The sequence below is a fragment of the Serinus canaria genome, chromosome 13, assembly GCF_022539315.1.
Source record: "Serinus canaria isolate serCan28SL12 chromosome 13, serCan2020, whole genome shotgun sequence".
In the NCBI taxonomy this organism is placed as follows: domain Eukaryota; kingdom Metazoa; phylum Chordata; class Aves; order Passeriformes; family Fringillidae; genus Serinus; species Serinus canaria.
The window spans coordinates 10,724,310-10,745,680 of record NC_066327.1 but is presented as its reverse complement, the minus strand read 5'-3'; the positions used below and the strand labels follow the sequence as shown (position 1 = coordinate 10,745,680).

General features: G+C 47.1%; 1 protein-coding gene across 3 annotated transcripts in view; it reads left to right on the top strand.

Annotated features, from left to right (window-relative positions):
* The first annotated feature begins 4,237 nt into the window (after positions 1-4,237).
* The window catches only part of RASGEF1C (RasGEF domain family member 1C), a 71,621-nt gene continuing 54,487 nt past the window's right edge, over positions 4,238-21,371 (top strand). The window contains exons 1-2 of one of the 3 annotated variants that reach the window (XM_050979682.1): positions 4,238-4,342; positions 6,277-6,412. The gene's annotated coding sequence lies outside the window, so the exon portion shown is untranslated. Of the gene's footprint in view, positions 4,343-6,276; positions 6,419-21,371 lie in introns of all 3 variants that reach the window. The other 2 variants (XM_050979680.1, XM_050979681.1) reach the window with 2 other exon arrangements.

Genomic DNA, 21,371 nt, shown 5'->3' with positions numbered 1-21,371 from the left:
CCTAAAAATGCTAGTTATGAACAACATATATAAATTAATATGATTAGCAATAGCTTGACTGGCTTTTTCTTTCATTTCTCTTTTTTTTTCCTGCTTCCTTCCACACAGTTTTGTTCTGGTTGGCTGTAGAATGGGTTTCCTTGTGAACAAATGAGGAAAGGCAGAAATAATATTACTTTCACAAAACTATGGTGGAAATGCCCTTGTGCTTCTTAAAAATGGAAGCAGGTCAGCTGGAACCCACTGCCTGACAGTGCCTGCAGGACAGCTGCAGCTTCTTCTGTCTGTCCTCTCTAACCTTGCTGCCTCTCTGGTTAGCTCCTGAGCAGAATTCAGCTCTTGGCTACCATCAGGACCAAAAGCAGTCCCTGTGTGTGTGGGGCAGGTCCCCCTCTGGCACAGGCATGTCTGATCCCTGCAGGCAGAGCCACCAGCCTGGACTGAGGGATCCTGCCAACCCTCTGCTGTGAGCCAGGATTTATGCTTTTCCACATCTTCCCAATGGTCTGGCTGCTTCTGCCTCCCCAGCTCTCTGCTCTGCAGGATTTCACCCCAACAAAAGGAGGGAAGAAACAGAAAAGGCAATAAGGCAGGGGAGTGGCAGGAGAGAATTTCTGATTAACTCGTTTTCACAAGCTCCATTTTTATTTGAGACTGTACCAATTCCAGTTTTCATAACAATGCATTTTTCCTTTGACAAGTGCTTATTTCATTTCATATAGTTGTCTAAATAGTTATCACACTGCTAATGTTTCCAGCCAGAAATTATTCCCCAGTGTGCCAGATCCAGACCTTCCAGTAATTTGTGTATGTAAATTTAGATTATTATTATTATTATTATTATTATTATTATTATTATTATTATTATTATATTATTATTATTATTATTATTATTATTATTATTATTATTATGTTCACATGTAATACTACAGATAACAAAATGAAAGAGCAGGTACAAATTATCTGCATAAAAATCTGCATAAAATAGTCACAGAGAGAAACCTAATTTTTCTTGTTTGTAGAAATGTCTGAACATGTGAGATCTATTAATCAATCTCACTAGCACCCATACAACTCATATTTATTGTGTGAATCCTAACACCATCTTCCAGTAGTTCATAAAATATGATCACTGTGAGGAGCTGAGCAGAATTCAGAACTGTATGATTATTTGGTTACTACTCTGGGTCTAAAATGTCTTTTTTTTTTTTTTTCTCATTTGACATCCAGCTCAGCTCTAGTGATCTGGGATTTAGCAGCTGATGGCTGTTCAGCACTGCAGGATGCTTTATGCAATTAGCAAAGTTAATAAAATGCTGGACAGGTGCCTTGCACTGGGGAAAAAGGCATTGCTCTTATTTGCTCAGGATCAAACAGTTATGTTACCTTGTTCCTTTTAAGAAAGCATTTATGAAATAAAGAACAGAATCCATGATTGACTTGTCACTGGTTGAATTTTACAGTAAGTTTCCCTGTTTTCTCCTTCCAGGAAAATACAAGCACAATGCTTTCAGGAAACAACACCTACCTATTTGCAGAGGGGCACAGAAACAAAAAGTACACTGAAAAGGGCAAAGCCTGAAGAAAATGACCCTGGAATATCTGAGGAACAAGGTGGAGCCAGATCTGAACCATCTACCTTTAATAATGGGTGGAGGACAGGAAATATAAGAGAGGTCAGAGAGGAATAAGTGCACTGTTCCTCCTCTCTTTGACAGAGTTGATCCTTGGAAATCACACATTTATCAGCTTAACACCTGGAAAGACAGCAGAGAAACTCAGTCAGTGAGAGAGAGTTGGAAAGTGTCTGTAGAGCTGGGGGGAGCAGAAAGCTCCTGCTGAGAGGTCAGCCATGAAGCAAAAGAAAAGCAGGGATAAGGTAAGTGTGAGAGTTTGCTTCTACCTCCACTGGAGAACTCCTCTGTTTAAGGTGAATGTTCTTCTGCATCTGCCCTTGAGGGAATACTAAACTAGGTAGGCTTCTGTGAAGTAATTTCTGTGTTGGTTTTAAAGGAAGATTGGGAAGTCTAAGTGAGAGCCTGTAATTATGATGGGCTGGTTTTTAAAATTAAAAAAAACCCCAACATTTAAAGAAGAGAGCTTGAAAGAGAAATTGCAGAGTCTGTCAGGTTGCTTGTCCTCTGTTTCAAGTCATGTTGTTCGAGGTTGTATTGCCTTTGTGCTTCCCTCACCTCTTCTATATTTATATCCTTCTAAGAAAAGATTCTACTATAGCTGAAGGGAAAATGGAGGAAAATATAGTCTCAGCTTCTTTGTCCTTTGCCTCCTAAGCCATCCACTGCAGAGGCATCTGCTCTCAGGGAACACACACAGCTGCCTCTGACACTGCACCTTCCCCATGCCTTCACCTCTGGGACCAGAACTGAATCAAGAACAAAAAGCAGACATTTAATATAGTGTCTGGAACACCAGCATCACTTATATCTCTGTGATTGTGTTGGATTCTCTGTCTCCTGAGCAGCCATGGGCATATTCCAGGGTGACCAAAACCCCAAGGAGGCCCAGCTGAAGGCCAACCAAGCATGCTCCATGTCCTGCCCAGCTGGTGAAACCCTCTGTCTGTTTTGGTCCCGCAGAAATCTGCAGAGCACAGGTGTGAAAACAAGGAGCATTTTACTGTTCCTGCTGAGGCAAAGGCAGAGCTCCTCGTGCTGAGACCAGAATTAATGCTGATGTAGCTCCAGACTCTGCATGGAGCCACCCCTTTACCCTTTCCATAGGTCCAAAATGGTTCTCTGTTCACAGGTGTCACCTAGGTACCACTGGTAAATATGAAATGGCAGTGTGACTGTCGTTGTGGGCATTGGCTGAGAAGTTTGTAATTGCTTGAAAGAACTGTAGTCTCTTGCCTTCACTTAAATTGATAAGAGCTGGTGGTTAAGACCCTGGACTGAGCAGGACAGAATCTCTTTTGGGGATGGGGGAGCTGACTTCCACCCTGCATTCTGTGTTAACAAGCAGGACTGCCTATCCCCTCAGACGCTGCCCAAGCTGACAAAAGTACAGATGTGTCAGCTCTCTGTGGCTCCCCTCTGCAACTCTGGGCTAAAAGAATTCCCTAATCCTGCTTATCTGAGGTATTTACACACCTCATAGTGTCCAGGTGTCAGCAGGAATGGCATGGCTGGGTTTCAGCTTTGAGTCATGGGGTGAAAGCAGTGTGGTCTGGGGCCTGTAGTGACTAGAAATCATTACCTTGTGTTGGCTGCTTGTCCTCTGCAAGATGAATTTGTGGGCTTGATCCATTTTCCTCACATAGAAGCATAAAACGCCCACACATCTGACTTGTATTAGCGTGTCCTTATTGGCAATTTCCCTGAAGACAAACCAAGTTGGGGAGAACTGGGGTGTTTTAACCATCTGCAGCTCACCTGGCCCGTTGAGAGCACAGGTACAGGGGGGAGCTGCACAGGGGCGCTGGTCCTGCTCAGCCAGCCAGGACATCCTCTGCTGCTGAGCTTCTGCTCAATAACAAGGTCCCTCCTTCTCCAGTGTGTGCAATAACCTTTCCATCCTTCAGCCACGGTGTTTCATCCTCCCTGGCTACGGGCAGCCCAGTTACGCCCTTGCTCTCTGAGGACACAACTTTAAGAAATAAGTAAATAAGCGTTGTTCCTCATCTTCACCTGCTGTGAGCCAAAAACATTGCAGGTGTCTGAAGGCGGGAGCGGGACCCGGGCCATGCGGGGTCCCCAGGGCAGTGCCCGGGCGCGGTGTCGGGGGCGGCCCCGGCTCTGCGGTGCCGGCGGAGGGAGCGCACGGCAGCAGCGCGGGGGGATTCGATCAGCACGCCTGCCAAAGCCAATTATCGGGGAGAGGACGATATAATTATATTAGGGAACATCTGTACTTCATTAAAAGCCCTCGCGGGGCGGATTCGCGCCGGGCCACGTTACACACAGACGCTCCCAGCCGCTCCTCGCCCCCGTTCCGCGCACGGCCGCCGCCAGCCCCGCTCCGGCAGCTGCGCCGCCCCGGGGCCGCGCCCGGCTCCGGCTCCGCGCCGCCCCCCGCCCCGGGCGGCTGCACCTGCCTCCGCGGCCGGGCCCCCCCCGCGCCCGCCGGGAGCCCATCCCATCCCATCCCAACCCATCCCATCCCATCCCGGCGGGCAGGCGGCGCTCTGCGGCCGGGCTGTGCGGGGCTCCGGGGCGGCGCGCTCCGCTCTTCCTCCTCCTCCTCCTCATCCTCCTCCTCCGCGGCGGCGGCGCCGGGCAGATGCGGCGGATCGCGGGGCGGCTGTGGCCCGCAGCGGGCTCCCGTCCCCCCGCCGCCCCCATGGACGGCAGCGGGGGCAGCAGCAGCAGCCGCGCGTAGCTCGGTGAGTGCCGGTCCCGTCCCCTCCGCCGCGCCCTGCCCGCACCGCGCTGCCGCAGCCGCGGGTGCCGCTCCTCCGCTGTGCTGCTCCGTCTCCTTCTCTCCAGGAAAAATCCCCCCCGGCCCGGCGCCCCACGCCTGCTGGCGGCGGGGCCCGGCTGGCGGCTGGGCTGCGGGGACCGGCTCTGCCACCTGCTCCCCGCGCCGGCCCTGACTCCGGCTCCGGCTCCCCTCGGGGCTGCGGGAGCGCCGCCGCCGCCGGCTGCTCCCTCCGCCGGACGGGGCTTGGGGAGCGCTCCCAGCTCCTGCCTTCCTCTATCGGGAGTCCCGGGCTGGGGTTGCGCTTGGGCTCCCGAACGTTTGTTTCAGGGTAGGACTTTACCGGTATCAATTTTAGTGTTAATTTGTTTCAGTGAATTTGATTTAAATTGACCAGCGGCTGTGAGAAGCTGAGAGGAGAATGTCAGTTTGAGGGTTGTTTTCTTTACCTTACGTTTAAAGATCTCTCCCCTGTATATTCGGTAATGATTTCTTTTTGCAAAATAATTTTGTTGTGCTTTATTAACTCCTGGAGTTTAACAGTCCTCAAAGACAGGCTTGTTAGAGGCTGAAACAATCAGCTCCGAGGCGCCGACAGTGCCCTTGGTCGTAACAGGTGCATATTCTTATGAACAATGAAATGGTTTCAGCATTCAGGTTTATTTGTATGCTCTGCATTTCTGTGACTCTGGAAAAATTGTCATGCTGTGTTATGTCAAAGATGTGCTTACGGCGTGAGCGTGTCCGCAGTGCCCAATTAGCAGGACAGGGGAGCAGCTGCACAGACCGCCTCAGCCCGTGTGGCTTTAATGCCCGCGGTGTTCCTGGGTGACATCGCATAGCCTCGGGCGTTTTGGTGCCTTTTGAGGACCCACGCTGGGCACTGCTCCCTCTGGCACAGCATTAAACACTGGGAGATGACGAGGAAAAAGAGAAGTGCAAAGGAGGAACCATTTATGCTTTGATTGTATTCTCTGGACTTGATGGTCTCTGCCCATGTGTTGAGTAGGGTGGTGATGGCACATTGTTAGAACCTTGGATCCAACATCATATGATGTTACTGACACCTGAAATACTGACATTTGTATTCCACAGGAGAAATTTCTTGAGCAAGTATTTTCCAGATAAAAAAGATAGTTATTGTTTTAGTGGCTTCCTGGGCTCCTTATTTAAGGCAAACGCCCAGAGTGACACCACAGTTGGGAACTGGTTTAATAGGAGTCACTAAGGAGTAAGAGCTGTAGATCAGGAGGAAATTAGACTGGAATTTAATTATTGTTCTCAAACTAGTGTAGCTGAATAGGTATATCCAGCAGTCCTTGCCCAGGTTCAGCTCCTGCTGTGGGATACCTGTGCTCTGTGCTGCAGCCAGTGGCACCTCGTGCCTGGAGGTGTGTCTGTCCTTCTGAGCACTGAAAGATGCCCCTTCCCAGAGTCTGTTTCCCAGGACTCATAATCTGACTGTTTTGTCAGGGATGGGAGTAGGGGTGGGCTGCCTTTGAGGGATGGGGAAGGATGGCTCGGTACAGGAGTGAGGATGGGGAGTGCATTTCTTTGTTACACTCTGGCTCTTTGTGCACTTCAAGGAAGAAGTGGTAGAGCAGAGGAAGAGTCAAGGCTCTAGCCAGGGGAAAGTGCCTGGTAATGAAGTCCTGGGTGATGTTAATGGAGGCTCTGAACAAAGCAAAGGCACCAGAGATGTCTGAGTCTGTTGTGTGAGATGCCCTACACTGCACAGGCTGGGAGCTTACCCCATCATAGGAGACACTGCTTCCTTCAGAAAATTGGTGAAACAAAGTCATGGATGTGTTGTCTGGGGCTTTCAGTCCTCTCCAGAGGTGGGGTCTGCTGGGTCACGCTGATAACTGCAAGAGCAGTGAACTTTTTGTTGCTTTGTAGTGCCTGCAAACCTTCGGACAGCAAAGTGTCTTGCAGAGGAGGTGGAGAAGTATAACCAGGATTCCTTGAGATGTCTTAACTTCCCTTGGACTTCTTAGAGCCTCACCCAGTATTCTAATTCCATCCCTCACGGCAGGTAAAGGTAGGGATTTGTTCTGCCTCCTTTGAGTCAGGGCATTTTGTGTAGTTGTAATTCAGCCAAACAAGGAAGATAAACACCTTGTTAACCATTTGTAAGGTGTGACTAGTACAACTCCCTCTGGATTATTAAGGTAGAAGTGCTGTGTAATGTTAAAATACAACACGCTTCTCAAAAAGCTTTTACTTAAGAAAATTGTTCTTTTATACCATCAAGTCAATTTCAGATAATGATGTTTGGTTGAAAATATTTACAGCATTTTTAAATCAAATTTGAGGACAGTAATCTTGAAAGATTCTTTAAAAGTCCTTAGAAATAATTAGCAGCCTTATTTAACTTGTTGGACAATTTATGCTGGTGAGAGAGTGATTTGTCCATTTCACATGGCTGGCAAAAGGTGATGTTGCTGTGAGTGAGCTGGATGATGTTTATGGCTCTGCTACAGCAAGGAAGCTCTGCATCGTGGCCCTTTGGTTGCCTGAGGCTTTTCTTGCTGTACATGCTTCTTTAGCAGGGTTTGAAAATCATCTCTGGGAGCCAGCTCTGTGTTTATGCTGCAGATGCTCGTCTGGCCAGGGCTGTGTCCAGGCTGCAGCTGAAATGCTCGGCTCTGCAGGAGTGTCTGCCTGCCTGGAGCTCACTGCATCCCAGCCCTGCAGCTCCCTGCTCTCACTCTGCCCAGCTCACCTGCACCAGAGGAGCTCTGGCCTCGCTCCACAGACCCGATCCATCTGCAGGAAAGGGTCAGGGAGGGGTTGCTGCAGGAGCAGAGACTCCTGGGCACTCTGGGCAGCTGATTTAGCAGACCGGTAGCCCCAAGCCATTAGCTGGCCCAGGAGTTTAGCAGGATGTAAATTGAGTTAGATGCTTCAGATAGTGAGGATGTGAGAGCAGCGTGTGCTGAAAATGAACAAGGCTTTAAGGGGGTTCCATTCCTTTTACTCAGTGTTGTTCCTTCCTGATACAGTTATAAGAGGCTTTCTAGGTGCTGCTGAAGGCATATGGAACTTGTGAGGGCTGGGTGGCAGTGCCTGTCCCCTGAGAAAAGCCTCTTCTCTTACAGTAGACAGTTAATAAATGAATGCATTCTTTTGCAACTATATATTCCTAGTCAGAAGTTCAAATCCGTGTGGTGAATTTCTTAATTTCATTTATTCTGTTTTCTGATTTCCTTGCTCAAGGACTGCTCTGTGTGTGTAAGAATAGTAGGTCACATGCTCTGGGATGCTTCTTTCAAATATCACCATGCTGGTTATTTTAGAAAGGTTTTGTCTAAGCAAACTCACTCTGGACACTTTTCCCACCTGCAGGTTTCCTGAGGGATGCAAAAGCCTAGCAGGTGTATACTGAAGGCTTTTCCTTTGCTGGCCAAATGTTTGCTCATGTCCTAAATATAACTTCTGGGAATTTGTGTTTGTTTTGGAGCTGGGGAGCACTTTTCTCTTTTACTCTCTTTATAGATTCAGAGAATTTAAGCATATGATTAACATTAAACATATGAATATTCTCCACAGACTCATTTTTTGGATCAAAGGCAGAGTGCTCAGTCTGTTGAGAGGATGGAGCTCACAACCACTAAATGCAGGGAGCTGATCTGCTGCTATGCTTGTCTGAAAGAAGTGTATGATATGAGTGCTTTGGATTTATGTCTGTCTGTGCCCCAAATCCCTCTGCTGACTGCTGTCTTGATGTTGCTTATCTACAAAGTGCTTACAAGCATTAACAAACCTTTGTGGTGCTGCTGAGACACGTTGTTATCCCCCTTTTCCATAAGGGGATGCTGAGAGAGTTTGGTGAGACCACTGTGGGTTAAGGACAAAGCTGGGCATGGAAGGTGGGGCTGTGAATTCCCAGCCTGGAAAAGACAGCAGCACTGGGGCTCTCTGGCAGTGCTGGGTCCAGCATTGCCATCTCTCACACTGCCAGAATGCTTCCCAGATTTCCATCCTCACACAGATGCTTCTCATGTCATCTGCTGGATCAGGCTGCAGTGCAGAGCCCAGCCTGTCTGCAGGATGAGCAGTGGCCTGTTAAGGGAAGGAATCTCAGAGGGAATGGTGTCCGTGCTGGCTCTCAGCCTTGCTGGATGCTGCAGGCAGAGCTGATGCGTCAAGGTTCCTCTAATCTGAGCTTGGAGAAAGGGAATTTTTCCATCTTCTCTAAGTTCTGTGATTCTTGATTTGTTGTTGATTTAAAAATACTCATAGTGGCTCTACCAAGCAGGGAGCCTGAGTCCACGTGGATAAATATAGACATACTAGGTGTGTGTGCCTATGAGCTGGCAAATGAATCAGTTTCCAAATCTGAACTTGGCGTGGTGTCACTTTTGGCTCTGAGCTGGTTGTTTTTCATCTTCCTGGTTTTATTGTCTTTCGCTTGCTTAAATTAGAAGAATTTCTTGAAAGAGAATGGGCAAACTTCAAGCATGGAAGCACATGCTTTGCACTGGTCTCACTGTGCTTGTGCAGAGGTGAGAGGCCAGTGCCTCCCTCCCTTGCCCCTGGTCCATGAGACCCTCCTGGACCACTGCAGGATTCCAGGACACTGGGAAACTGTGGTGGCCAGGCAGGTTTATGCTGGGTCCAGTAATAAGGCTTTGCTGTGACAAAGGCAAGGTTCTGTATTTGTTGAATATTTTCTTTAGGAAATGCAATTCTACAAAATCTAGTGTTCTTTAATATAAGGCTGGTGACAAATTTGCACCGATTCTCAGGTTTTCCACAAGACAGCCATCTGCTGTACCTGCACACACAAACGTGTGAGGGACAGACAAGCCCTAATTGGGAATTTACTCCCTTTATGTGCTGGGTGAATGAGCCATCCTGAGCTTTTGCATGTATATAATGGCATCTTTTCTTCTTTCCTTTTATCCTCTGAAGGGAACCTGTGTTCTTCTGAACTAATGTCCCTTCCATAAATGACCCAATCAGCCTTCATCACTGCTTGTTAGATCAGAAACTTATTAGTTAATAGCAGTGCTGTTCTTCCTTTTAGTCCCTTCTACAGCTAAGCTCATGGCATTTACAGACAGACTTGTTAGTCATTAATATTCTTTGTATTCTTCATCTTTGGCTTCAGAAGAGAAGGCCTTTCATCTTTTGCCTTGCTTTGTTTTTTAGAAGAAGCCCAGTTTGACTGGAGGAAAAAAGAAACCAAAAAAACATTTCTCTACTGCTTTCTTACAAGCTTCCAAGCAGTCTCCCCTGCTGACTTTGTACTTTTGCAGTAGACAAACATTGACTTTGTTTTCACAGAATATAGCTGATTTTTTTTTTCTAGTTTGCCTTTTTGGTTATACCTCAGTAGCTTGACAGGATTGGATTAATTAGTCAATGACTGTGTCTTTTGCTGAAATTCTCATTCTTTATTCAATTTTTCGGTCAGGTTTGTTGTACCTGAAATCAAGTTGGTGTAGAGAGAATGTAAGCATGTGTCTAAATTTAGCAAAATTGTGAAGGGTTTCCCTGGTTTGGAGACTAAAAGATTACTGAGATTGATCTGTGGATTCTTGTTCTTTCCTTTAAAAGAAACCCAAATGCTGATACCCAGGAATGTGTTTCAGGTCTGTGCACTGGGGGTGACACGAGCGTGGGCAGGTACAATAGCAAATTGTGTTTCTCAGATGGGGAAGGCTTTGCTCTCTCTACTTGCAAGTGGTCAAATCCTTTGCTAATCTGCAGTGCTAACTAAAATGGAAATACAGAGACTGGCATTTGTTGTCTGTGATCACATGAAATCTCACACCTCATTTCTGAAGAACAGGATCAAAAGATAAAAAACTTGGTGCCTGAGCTGCGTGTTTTGCTCTTGAAGTTCATTAAATGCTTTTTTGAGTGTGCCAGTAGTTCATATCCATTCTGCTCAGGTTTCCTCACTCCCAGCTCTGATGCGGTGCACATCAGTGTGATCATTAAGTGTGATTACTGCATTTTTTGACCTATTTAAAAGTGTCTGGCTGTGAAATTCCAAAGATTCTAATTTAAGCTATAAACCAGATTATTAATGTGCCGCCGCTTACACATTTCACGGCTCATTTCCTGATTACAGCAGTTTTGAACGTGGTGTAGGCTGTTCCAATGCATGTGTATAAACATCCTACACCATGTTCAGCCTGGTCACCTGGCTCGGGGATCATGTTCCACAGCTTAAAAACAAACAGAAGAGAAAGCCACAAGTGCAGGAAGTTGGGATGTTCCACATCAGTACTGTCGAAAGGCCTGATGCTTTCTGCAGGAGCTCAGGACAGGGTGGAGGAATGGGGATCATGCAGGGGTATGGAATGGGCAAGGAATGTCTTCAGACAGTCCCCTGCTGTGCCCTGTGGGCTGGAGAAGGTCCCTGAAAGCCTCAGGGATCCATGGCTGTCCCTGGAGTGCTGCCAGGAGACTTCAGCTGTACTGACACTGGAGCACAGACAAGATGCTCAGTGTAGTCAGTGGATCTGCAGAGAGAAAAGATGACTCTTGAGATCTGCAGTCTTTTCCATCGCTTCATTCAAATCTGTCAGCTTGTTCATGCAACTCAAACTCTGCAGAGCCTCCTTATCTGGGTGCAGAAAGAGTTTGGGGTTATGGTTGTGTGGGTCACTTGTAATTCAGCCATTAGGATGAGCCAGCATGGAATAATTCACCAGGGTTACAGGTGCAACTGCAAGCAGTGGGTCCAATAGAGAAATTCAGGTAGGAAGATCAAGAGCAGGTGAAAGTGTGTTAGAAGATACCCTGTGAGACACTTCTGTGCAGCTACATTGAGTCTTCTCCTGCTGAGGGCATAAAGGAAAGCTGGTCTTGCTGTGTTTTGTAGGATTAATTACGTGCTGGAAACTGCACCTGGAGATTTCTCTCTGAGCTGGGAACATGTGTAAAGCTAGGTGTGTGACTGGCTGAGTCCGGTGCTTTGTTCCAGAAGGGCTGAACCTGGTCCTACGTGAGCTGCCAGATATGGATATCTCCTCTGTGTGAGATTAGCAGTGATTTTATACAAGTTTGGGGTGCAGGATGAAAGCAAGGTCTGGAGCAGGTGTGCTGCTCTGTATCAGGGGTGGGATTTGTGCTTCTGCCCCTGGCATGTGCACATGCTAAACAGCATTTCAGTGTGTATTGCTTCAGAACTCTATGAAGGCAGAGTTGCTGCCGTTCGTTACTCTCTTGCTGGAACTGATTTGGATCCTTTGGATCCTTCTGTTTTTCTCCCAACTGGCAGGTTGGTAGCAGGGCTGGCTGAGCCCTGGTGGAAGGTATCATTGCACAGTGTACACAGCTGGGAGAGCAGCAGCTTGTCGTTTGCAGTTGTCTTATTTCTTAATGTGGTGTAGTAAATTATAAATGTACACAAACACCTACGGAGTGTTTCATTCACGAACTGCCAGACTGCAACATGCTTTTTGAAAGTGCTGGTTTGGGGGTTGTTTTTGTTTTGTGAGATAATTTCATTATCTGATACCAGGCATTTCCTATAAGCAAATGGATCACATGAGAACTCTGTGTCCATTAGCGATTCTGCTATTAAGAATTTGGGTTTGTTTTTTTTTTTTTTTTAATTCCATAAAAGACCTTCTGTACCTCAGCCTTTTTATGCTTTATGGTAACAGTTATTAGCTGTTACCAGGTCATTTTAGGAAGGTCATTATTTGCTAATGGGTGTGCTGTGGGGCTTAGAAGCATATGCCACAACATCCTGTAGGCCAACAGAAGTGTTTGAAAGTAGAGACTTAGGAAAATGTGCAGGAGGGTTGTATAAATAGGGATGGTCACAGGGAGTCCCTCTCGTGGCATTTCTCACATGCCTCTCCTCTGGGCTGCAGCAGTGCTAACAGCGACCCCATTTGTGTATTAGAGCAAGGATCTTCTGAAGGGGAACCACAAATGACAGCAGAATTAGGATTAAAGGGCGGGCAGTACTGATGGCAAGCCCAACATAACATACCAGCCCGGCTGCGGTTAGGAGAGTGTGCCCAGCTAATAAGCAGCTTAACTTGGTGTATTACTGTGAAATAGAAAGAACCATGGAATATGTGATGTGAATAGCAGGCTGGATTTCCCTGTCACTTCGTATTTATGTTCCTGGAGCTGCCCTGGGTTCACCAGGGTTACCTCTGTATTGCACCCAAGGGAATGAGAGGGGGATTTCTACTTCTCAACACCTTTCTTTTTAATCTGGAAACTGCACTGTAATTTCTTTGGTTTAGCCCTAGACTTGAAGTTTTCATATCAGATAAAATGTGTGCTAAATATCTTAGCAGTAAAACTTAATTGGTCCAAATGTTTTATTTTTCCAGTTCAGCTGCTAAGTGATACAACTTATCCAAGTCTGTTGAAGGAAAGGGGCATTGTTCCTTTCTCACTAATCGCAGTTGAATCGGGCCATTAAAGGCCAATTCCAGGAGAGATATTAGCAAATACTGAGGCTTGATCCACAGCTCTGTGCAGTCAATAAATCAGCAGTTGCTGTCTACACAATAGCAGGTCTAGCAAGGTTTGAGTGTCTTTGAGATTGAGAGCCCTCGTCTTGAGTATTGCTTAAGTTTCCTGAAATCAGTTAAATTGAGATAAAGCCAATGGCTTCTTCATGTCTGTTGGAGTTGCTCAAAATTTATGTTCCTCCCTGATAATAGACTGTGCTCTGCTGTGGTTTGGGGAAGGTGGAAACTTTTCCCCTTGAACTGTAAATAGCCAGCTGAATATTTGTATTCTAAAGTTGTTCAACCAGCCACTAAAATCGTATTTCCAAACTGCCTTAAATCACTTCCTGATGGTTTCTGTTACAGGTGTCCAGGTTTTACCTTATGTGTGAAGTTTCCTTTTAAGATTGTTGTGTCTCCCTTCTCTCCCGTCGGAATTCTTCTTCACAGCCACATCTCAGGGGTATGTTGAGGAAAGAAAAGAAAGGCCTGTTGGTACCAGGCTGTGTGTTTGGGTGTTTCAGCAAAGGAAACTGGAGGTCCTCTCCTGCACACCTTCCATCCTGATGCTTTGACAAGCCCCATTTTAAAGCTCTTAGGGCAAGTGATGTTTATGAGCACGTGTGGAGGGGAATGTGCAAAGTGCTTGAGATGGTAGGGGCTGGAAGAAGCATGACAACTGCTTTGTGTAAGCTGATCTGTGTTTGGAGGAACAAATGGTGCCTTGAGATGACAAATGGAGCAGCAGAGGTGCAGCTGGGCAGTTCCACAGTGGGGGCACCTCCAGGCTGCTCTGTGGAAGGAGTTTGTAGTCGATAGAAACAATTTCCTATTAGCTTTGAGCTTTCTGATGAATTAATGATATAATTCTCATTGATTTAATTAAATCGGATTCCAGGGGCTTGATTTGCAGAGTTTTCTGGTAGTAGTTTTATAACTAGGTGGACAAATAAATGGCCTTGATTTTCTTGCTGGCTGGGTGGGGTGTCTGGTGATAATTACTGCATTTATCAAAGTGTCCTTCCATGCTGGAGACGGGCTGGTTTCCACTTGTGATAGAAACAGGGACAGTGAGATTCTGGGGCTGCTGTGTGATGGGTCAGAGCTCTGGAGTTACGTGCTGGCACCCTTAAAGCCAGACTGGTCCCACGAGTTGTGCATCGCTCATCCTTTGTGCCACACGGTGCTTTTGTCCTTGGGGAGGGCAAACAAACCCTGCTCAGACCTGGCACTGCCCCTGCCCCAGGGCATTGCTGCTGCCCATCAAAGCTCCAGTGCAAAGACCCGAGGTTTCGGTACCATCCTAGCTTGGTTTTTCAGCTGCTGAGACAACGTGCAATGTCACATTGCTGTGATTGGTTTTGGTTTCTCTCACACGAGTTTGGATGTGTGTTGGCTTTTGCCAGGAGATCAAGAAGGAATTAAAGCTGCATTCTAATTAATTGTTCTTCAACAGTTCAATCCTGACAAAGTTGCTCCACCCCAACTAGTAAAATAACACTTAAGAAGACTTAATTAGAGCCAATATCTGAACTTTATTTAGATGTATCTTTATTTCTACTAATTACTGTGTTGAGTAACAAGTTTAATAAGACCAGCTTGTAAGATGAATGACAATAAAAACAGGGGAAGAAGAGAATGCTTGGGTTTTTTCCTGTAACAGGACCAGAGGAATTTGTACCCATGGATTAGACTTGCAAAGCTTCCAACCCTCCCCTCTTGATATTTTTTTCCTAAAAACAAAGATGCTGTCAGCACAAGTCACCAGTCTCAGAGAGGGTCATTTACCTTTCATAAAAAATAATAAAGGCCTGTGTAAATACTCCCCAGATGCTGCTGCTGGATTGTATTAGTGAAATATGTCAGTGTTTGTGGTGTGTGCAGCCCCATGTTTGATGGCACTGCTTGAAAAATGAAAGACATTCACATGAGTTATTTGGGAGACAGTGACAAACCTATTTGGCCAAGCAGTCTCCTGAAGGGAGCGTTTCCAGGCTCCTGAAGGGAGCATTTCCAGGCTCCCAGCAGAGGCACAGTCTGTGTCTGGGCATCCGCAGTTCTGGGGCAGTTTCAGCCCAAGGGCTGCTGGAAGATGGATGGCTGTGGGGCTTTCCAGTTTGCTGGGTTTTCCCAGTGGGACCAAGTGCTTACAGGCACCAAGCAGATGGCCATGAAGATCTTTTCTTCATAGCTTCCAGATATCTGAAAGCAGGGTGGTTGTTTTGGGGTTTTTTTGACAGTTTATGTACTGTTGGGTCTCTACTATACCTTGGCATTTCTTAGCCATGTTTTACTGAGCTTCTTGGATAATCTGTGTGTTGCCAGGAAGTGCTGCAGAGCTCAGCAGACACAGCAGAATCCAAGGCTGTGGTCAGCCCCTAGAGCCTTGTAGATTTCCACCTGACAGTGCTGGCTGGAGCAGGTTGCACCCCTGTACATCTGGTGCCCTGTTCTGCTGGGTGCAGATGTTTGCATTGGTGTTGAGCTGGTTTTTTGAGCCAGAAGAGCAGGGGTGCTCAGGGACAAGCTGGGTTTGGGTTGGGGTGGCCAAGGACAAGGTTACCCCAGCCCCCCCTCCTGCTGGAGCTGTCGTGCTCTGCCTTCCCCATCCAACACAAAGGGACACCTGGTAGTAAAGAGCAAGCAAGAAGCAGCTTTTGCCTGCATCTTTTTATGATTTTATCTAGTCCCTGAGCCTTCACTGTATTATCTCCTTAAATCTCTGTGCCTGACACTTTTGCTTTAGCACAGTTGAATGTATTACTGTCCTGGGCTGTAAAAGAAAAGCCTGTGCTGCAAGCTTCCATAGGCTTCCTGGGAGGGTTTGGAGTAAATCTCCCAACGTGCAGCTGCCTGCTTCCATTCTCCCTTTTCATGTAGCTCTTTTTTTAGCAGTCAACTATTGCAAGGATCAGTTGCTGTATGCAAATTTGAGATTAAACCTTTTGTGTTTCCAGCATTTTCTGTCTGAGCTGCTCAAAGAGTGGTTGCAGGTTCCCAGCTTTGGGCTCTGGCTGTGCAAGTGCCCCAGCTGAGGGCTGGGAGTGCTGCTGCATTCGAGGCTCAGGTTCCTGGGACAGTGAGTGACAGGACTGATAAAACCTGGGGGTGGGTGATTTGTACTGCAGGCAGCAGCAGCACAAGGTGGGGGCTCTTGTGGTTAATGAATATTGAACCTCTCCTGTCTTACAGCAAGTTGTGTCGTGCTCTGCAAATGAGCATCTCTGCAAGAGGCTGAGCTGCAGGCAGGGGGGGCTGCTTGGGAATTCATTAATTCCTGTCTGGGCGAGGAGTCTGCTCCAAACAGGGCTCTGCTGGCCACCCAACAGTTGGTGCCACGCAAGATGACTTTTTCTTTTTTCAGTTGTTCAGTTCTAATTATTTTCCTCTAAAAAAATCTTTACTCAGGGCTGGATGCTTTTCTCTGGATGCTTTTCTCTAGCTGCCCACATTGCATTTTCTACATGACAGTGTCCTCAAAGAATTGATGTTATAAATTTGTGCACTTGGCAGTCCCTAAATTCAGCTCTATTTGTGGCAGGAGTTCCAAAGGGCAAATGCATCTCAGAAGCATTGTGACTGTTGCAGGAAATGGTAATTGTAATGCATGGAAGATCAGCTGCTGATTTATTTTTATTAGTGCAGATGAAAATTACTATGATGTTTCAAGTAGGGCGTAAAATAATATCTTTCATCTCATTCCAGTAGGAATATTGACTTCACATTTTGTATTTCTTTTCTTTCCCAAACCACTGAAAAATGCTTAGTGTGTGACTTGAGTGTCTGTTCTATCATGTTTATGTAGGAAGGTTTCTCTTTTTTTTTATGCTTGTAATAGGAAAAAGTGTATTTTTTTTTTAATGTAGTATAGGAGTTTCAGTTCCCTTGATCAGAAAAGTCTCAGGTTTTAAGCAGAAATGTGCATTTTTCTCCATAGACACACTAGGGAATACTTTTCCAAACAGGTCACTGCAGGTGAACTTCAGTTTAAAATCCACTTGGAGTCAAACATTTGCTATCAGCAGGAGCACCTGGGCAGCCATGGCTTGTGGGAGGGGCAACTTCTACTCTTGGTTTCCTACAGGTGAGAACCAATTTGTTCCTGGAGACTCCAGAGATACACAAGTAGTTCCCTGGAAGGCTGACTGTAAACTGAGGCTCTGAGCAATGTCTGTGTGCCTGAGTCTCCCCTTGTGGAGTGTCCCCAGCTGTCTTGGCAGGAGCTGCAGGGAGGATAAGCCCTTTGGAGACTTCAGCTGTGTCCTGTCTGTGGCAGGCTCCTCTGCTGCCCACGTCCATGCCTGGGGGTGGTTGGCAGCATGAAAGCAGCCCTGGAAATGGAAGGCAGTGCTCCTCCCTGCTGCCACTTCAGGGCTGGCACCTGCAGAGGGGAGAGGCACAGTGTCCCACTGCTCTAGCACCCCTGCATGCTGTGCTGCTGCTGCTGCACAGCCCAGGTCAGTCTGTGAGTTAAATTAACTGATGGCACTGGCTGTGCCAAACACTCCTGGAAGAGTGTTTGAAAGGAGGAAGAGTGATGATTGTGTCAGCATGACTCAGTACTCCTGCTCCCAGCCACCAAACCAGAGGAGGGTAAGCAGAGCTGTGGATAACTAAGGGTTTTCATCCCTAGATAAGTTAACAAAAACATTGTTGTGGGCAAGCCAGAACTTCATACCAGCACGTGAATGATTTTTTTTCTGTCACACTGTCCTGTCTCTGAGTGCTGCTGTCAGGGCATTAGGTAGCAGTGGTGTTTCAGGGGGGTTAATTGCTAGTCTAAATAGCATTGTGGGGAAAATTGTAAAAGGCCTTGAAGAGAATATTAAAGGATTCAAGTATTGCTTAAAGCATTAACAGAAGATGCACATGTAGGTGTGTGCATGCATGTGTGTAATTGACAAAGCAAAGCCTTTGAATTGGAAATCATTGGTACAGAAATACAGTTAAGGGTTTAGAATGGACTTAGTTCAAACAGCCATAGGGAGAAGTCAGCAGTAAAAAGATGTATGGGAAGGCATTCACTTCTTTATCAATTTATTGATTATACTGAAGGTGGAGTGTGTGCAGAGATGGGTCTTCTGGTAGGAAAGGAAAATGTATTTTAGGAAATGGGAAAAATCACTGAAAGTGCTGTGAGATGTTCTTAATACATCTTTCTAAAAGTCTGGAGAGACTCCCTGTGAGTTTTGCTCTGTGTTCAAGGAAGTTGAAGACTGTCCTCTGTCTGGGAAAAGCTTTGCACAGGTGAAGAAATCGGTGTGGTCTAAGACTCCACAGGTATAAGAGAAGGAAAGCAATGATATGAAAATATTTATAGTGACAAGAAATTGTACACTGCTGAAGTGACACTTCTGCTGTGAATAATTTTCCATAATGAAAGTCAAGAGTTGGGCATCCTGGTGAGTTGACTTTGACTCTTTGTAGTGAGAGTGCTCAGAGATGCTCCTGACGCAGCCAGGTTGGTGCTTATTATTCCACAGAACAACTCAAATAGTCTTTATCAGTAGCACACAGTCTGCTAAGGGTTATGATCTGCTGGCCTGGGGAGTGAACCTGGAATTTTGTAGCCAAGATGTTGTCTATCCCAAATGCCTTACCTGCCTTGGAGCCCTCTGTGTGCAGTGCTGTGAGTGTCCCCTCATCTGGGCTGAGCACACAGTGGCTGTAAATTGGAACTGGGGGAGGAATTTGGAGGAAGTGGCTTTGGGAGTGTTACAGATTGAGCTGGGCAGATACCTGATAACCCCCTCTGCACTTGTGACTGGTCTGTCTGCTGTTGATGTTGTTAGTGATGCCCCTGCTCTCCCCCAGCAGGTTTAGGGTGTCTGTGATGGAAAGCTGCCATGGCTGTGTGCTCCAGAGTGCAGTGGGAGCAGGGATCCATCCACCACTTCTGTTTGCTCAAGCTGTGCACCCAACCCTTGCTGTTGGTGCCCAAGGTCATTGTGGGTTTCTGCCCCGTGCTGGGGATGCTGAGCCTGTGCTGTCCATTCCCTGCAGTGGGACACTGCAGAAATGCTGTTAACCCCATCCAAGCCAGCTCACACTGTGGCTCACTGTTCCCATGAAGGTACACAGTGGCCCCCAGGTACTGAGAGTGTGAGATGGGCTCTCTGTGCAGGGTATGGGGCCAGTTCACTGCTTTATACTGCAGAGCATAAACCTGCCCCAAGAGCCTTCTGGTCACAGGAGGCAGCTCATCCCTGTCTCCTGAGCTTTTGTAGTGCCAATAGGCTGAGCTACTGCGGGGTTTTTTTACTACTAAGTGCTAAATCTTTGAATGTACCAGCTCCTGTAGGAGGTACTGGTATTTTTAAGGATGGCTTGATTTCCACTTGCAAATACACAGCTTGTATTCCTGGATGAAGATATTCTTGGAATACTTCAGTGTGAACTCTCCAGTGGGCAATCTTTTATTCCAGAATAATGGGCCTTTGTCCAATTTAACATAATGTACTTTGGAAGTGGAAGCCTGTAGTTTGTTGCGCAGGAAATGCACTCATTTACCAAATCTCATTAATTAACTGGCACCTATTTAAGGGAAGTCTCTTCTCTCATGTGGTGTTTAAAACCTCATCTATCACAAAAGGAGCTCTCTAGTTTTTTAGATTTCATCTCTGATTTTATAAATGATTCCTTCTGCATATTAAAAGTAATTTTTCCGCTGTTTCTTGTTATGAGGAAGGGACCTCAGCCTTGAGAATTACAGTTTAAGCTGCTCAGAGCTGTGTGGCAGCTCTGTGCTTGCTGCCAGAAGCTGGGACTGTGCTCAGGACACTGCGTCTCTGCCGTTCGACATCATCTTCTACGTGATGAAAAACTAAAGTAGCTCTTTTTTTATTCTGTGTGCAGCCCCCACCACTTCTGAAAGGTACAGGATTAATCTTCTGGCTGCCAATCTACAGAGCTTTGCCCACAGCAGAGACATCAGCAGTGCCTGCACTGCACCAACTGTGTCAGACAAACCTCTCCTCTCCTCAGCGGGCTCTGTAGAAATAACTGTGCAGATGCTTCTCCTCAGCCACCTCGTCTTTGCTCCTTCCCTTGCTTCACTTTGTCATTTCCAGGTCACTTCCCTTGCCTTTGTCAGCATGTTTAGCATTGCTCCGTGTAGGCACTGCCCCCAGGAGCACTGTCATGCATACTAAATCCACGGCTGGGGCCACGGCTGGAGTGGCCCATCCACTTGGGAGTGAAATACAGCATAGGGAAGAACAGGCAAGCTGCTGACCTTCTGGAGGTCAGCTCTGGGCAGCCACACAGGCACCTTCTCCTGTCCTCCCAGAGTCAGGGTGCCAGGGTGGCCCTTGTGCAGGTGGGTGCACTGCTTCTGCCACCCCTGGCTGCTCTGACTTATCTTCAGTGCTGCCTGAGCCAATCTATTTCAGTAATGCAATTATTCACATTGAGCTTAATCAATGAGCCACAGAGCAATCTACTGGTGGCTCCAATCAGTGGAATTACTCAGAAGGATCAAGATGAGCTGCTCTTTCTGAAAATGAAGCTGTCTTTCACACAGAAATGAGTTCAAGGGAGCCCTGTTCTTTATGCAGGGCATGCTCAGAGTACCTGTTCATGAAGTCCTTGCCTTGCTGCAATGTAGGAATAGGGGTCTGTGCATGTTTGGGAGGATGAGGATTCCAAAGCAGGAGGGCCAGGGTGATAACCTTACTGAGAGAATGGGAATAAAGGGCTGCAGAGAACCCTGCAGTTTGCTGTCTGCCTGCCAGCAGCACCAGTGCAGGGGATAGAAGATGGTTTCAGTGGGGCCCAGCTGAGTCTTGAGGATGGTGTGGCACAGCCCAGACTGTGATGGCAGCCTGAGGTGGAAGTCAGTGCAGCTGTCCAGCTGTGAGCTGCTGTGTCTGGTACCTGCTGGCAGGAGCCTGCTGTCTGTCCCCATGTGAATGTTCCTTATCCCTTCAGCCCCAGCCACTGAGCACTCAGCATGTGGGCAGCTCCTCCTGCCTCTCTCACATGTGCTCTCCTTCCAAATGACAAGGATACACAGAGGATTTCAGGGAGTGGGGAGGGATTTGGTGTGAAAGCTGGCACTGCTCTGTGCTTGGCAGGGCTTTGTCCAGGCTCAGCTGTACAAGGGGAGGCCAAATGTGCCCCCCTGTCTGAGCGTGCCTTGGCACAGCTGTGGGAGCAATCCTGCAGGTTGGCAGCCCCGTGCTGGGATTTTTATGTGCACATCTCTGCCTGCACTGGTTGTGTGCCACTCTGCAAACCCGCCTGTGTCTGCTGACAAAACCCAAAATCCACGGTGCTGTCTCCTCCCCTACATGTGCTGGATGCCTCTTGCTCACTGAGAGCGTGGCTTGAAGGTTTTACCCTGCCCAAAGGGAATCTCTTCCCTCTTCTGGAGCTGTGGATCCCCTCCCTCTCCCTTGCCTCATGTTTGCAGCTTATGGGACTGACAGCAGCAGGCTCCCTGGGCTCATTCTGTGGGCAATGTGTGCTTTTGTAAGGGGCAGGGCAGTCCTTGGAGGGGTTTTTACCTCTTTGTTTTCATTCTCTGCTAGATCAGCAGATTGAACAGCCCCATCC